Here is a 2,690-nt window from a genome sequence, read left to right as displayed (position 1 = left end):
AACAAAATCAAACAAACAAAAACACTTTCCCAGGGCCAGGTGGTGGCACACCTGCTTGAGCACAAGTTACAGTGTGCAAGGACCCAGGTTTGAGCCCCTGGCCCCCACATGCAGGGGGAAAGCTTCACAAAGGGTGAAGCAGTGCTGCAGGTGTCTCTCTGCCTCTCTTCCTCTCTATCACCCTCTTACCTCTCAATTTCTGACTGCCTCTAACGAGCAAATAAGTAAAAGATAAAAAAATTACAAAAAGCACTCTCCCTGTCTCATGGAAAATAAGTAAAATAAAAATTTTTAAAAAAAAATAAATAAAATGTATATTGAGTCATCAAAATTTAGAAACAGTCTATAGAAATAAATGGATGTGGCCAGCAATTATTTCCAGTTCAATCAGAAAGAAAGATGAAAACATGAGGGTGAGAATCAGGGTAAAGAGACTTTTGAAGTGGGGCAAGGGAGACAGCAAAATGGTTATGCAAAATGAGTCTGAGGCTCTCAGGTCCCAGGTTCAATCCTCAGCATTGGACTTGCATGCCTGCGGTTCCTATCTCAGGTTTAGGTATCTCAGATACTGGACTGTTTTATCTTTCTAGCATCTAAAACATTCCCTGGGGCTGGTAAGATAGCTCACTTGGACAGTGTTATTGTAATTATTTTATGCTAGCTTTAATTTATAAAATACTCATTTAAGGATATAAGTTAGCACTTATTCACAGTTAGAGGTTCACCAGTTCCAGGTTTGCACCTTGCCCTTTGTTCCACAGGCACTCCCTTCCCAAGCCTCATTCTCAACCTGTTTCTCTGTTTGCATATAAAGTCAACAGCCTCCTCAGAACAAAGTTGCCCAGCTCTTGGCTTCTACTACTTCCAAGATCCTTTCAGGTAATATGACTTTACAGTAGTAAATCTTTGATAGAAATAAGAGAAATAAGCAGAAACATGTTTGTCTCACAGAGCTGCAAAATGCTAGCTAGCAGTGTGGGAAAATTTCCAAACACTGATAGGCGATAAAATGTTCTCTGGTGGTCAGGAAATTGGGGCAAAATCTAAAGGGAAGATAGTAGGAGAGGCCAAGTGGCATCTGCATATTAAAGAAAATAAGTAAGAAGTGAATGTGGCTATAATTCCACCCTGGGAGTTCTGGTGATAAACCACCATGCAGATTCTGACTTCATGGTACATGTCACTACCAGCACCCCACAATGGAATTATAGCCTTGCGTTATAGAGATGCTCGCCTGTTATTATGCTCAGGAAAGTTTAGAAAATATGCCCAGTGTTGTTGAAATTAGAAGTGGATGCAGCCAGGCATAGCTTGCAATCAAATTCTTCCTGAAAAAGTTCCTAAGAGAGCTTTGATGCACTGAAGTGGCTGCCACATAGTCTTGCTGGTAGGCTGTTTTCCAAGTTCATCTTTCAGCAGAATTCTTCTGTTCCTCACTCAAGCTATATTTGTAATAGCCAGTAATCCCCTACAACTAAGCTATAGAACACTAATGACCATGTTCACAGTAGTGGTAGCAAGTTTTGAAATAGACTAAGCTATTAGCCCTGGATCTAAAGGTCTTCCATGTAGTCTGAAAACTATACTTTTCTGTAAAGTAGAACAGGTACTTGGGTTATTTTACTCACTGTGGCATATGCAGTTCTTTCATATCAGATATGTCCAACAAAATTTATGAATGGGAGACTGGGTGGTAGCCTACCTGTTTGAGTACACATGTTACAGTGCTTAAGGATCCAGGTTCAAGCCCCAGGTTCCCACCTGCACGGGGACATCTTTGCGAGTGGTGAAGCAGGGCTGTATCATCTTCCTAGTGAATAGCTTATGAGGAGAACTTTTCTAGAAATTAGGTACAATTAGCTAGTGGCAGGTCTTTTAATATTAGGAAGTCCTTTATGGGCTATGGGTGGGAAATAGCAAAAATAAAAGATATTTACATTTTAATATCTTCAAAATACCACATTCAATGGACACAAATTCCACACATAAAAATCAATTCTAGAGCAAATAATAAATCAGCTTTCCATTGAGAAAAAATAAAAACAGACTGGGAGTCGGGTGGTAGCGCAGTGGGTTAAGCGCACATGGCGTGAAGTTTAAGGATCCCGGTTAGAGCCCTCCTCTCCCCATCTGCAGGGGGGTAGCTTCACAAGTGGTGAAGCAGGTATGCAGGTGTCTATCTTTCCCTCCCCCTCTCTGTCTTCTCCTCTGCTCTCCATTTCTCTCTGTCCTATCCAACAATGATGACAACAACAACAGCAATAATAACTACAACAAGAAAAAACAACAAGGGCAACAACAGGGAAAATAAATGTAAATTTTTTAAAAATAAATAAAAACAGATTGTACTACAATAACCACTAACATTAGCATCTTAAACAAATATTCTTTCTTTTATGTTTACAAGAGAGTTGGGAAATTTTGTTTGATTTTCAAGTGTTAAACTCAGCAGACAGTTCTGGTTGGGTCTTTGGCCCTACAATGGCTTCTCTTACTTGACAAGTAATTGGGTATTGATTGATCAGTGATATAATTGGTTTATATGTCTGTCATTTCAGTATACCTACTCAGACTAGTGGGATAGTGACAGGATCTTGGTGATTTAATAATGATTGGCAAGATTGTGGAATAAGAGGGGTACAATTCCATTTAATTCCTACCACCAAAGTTCCATATCCCATCCCCTTCAC

The 2,690-nt window shown here is 39.8% G+C and overlaps 1 long non-coding RNA gene across 1 annotated transcript in view; it reads left to right on the top strand.

Moving 5' to 3' along the window:
* The first annotated feature begins 796 nt into the window (after window positions 1-796).
* The window catches only part of LOC107523261 (uncharacterized), a 5,000-nt gene continuing 3,106 nt past the window's right edge, over window positions 797-2,690 (top strand). Inside the window, exon 1 of the long non-coding RNA XR_001601769.2 lies at window positions 797-879. This is a non-coding gene — a long non-coding RNA (uncharacterized LOC107523261). The remainder of the gene's footprint in view (window positions 880-2,690) is intronic.

Source organism: Erinaceus europaeus, chromosome 7 (genome assembly GCF_950295315.1).
Source record: "Erinaceus europaeus chromosome 7, mEriEur2.1, whole genome shotgun sequence".
Taxonomy (NCBI): Eukaryota; Metazoa; Chordata; class Mammalia; order Eulipotyphla; family Erinaceidae; genus Erinaceus; species Erinaceus europaeus.
Note: the sequence above shows the minus strand (reverse complement) of the source record. Positions and strands in the feature narration are given on the sequence as shown.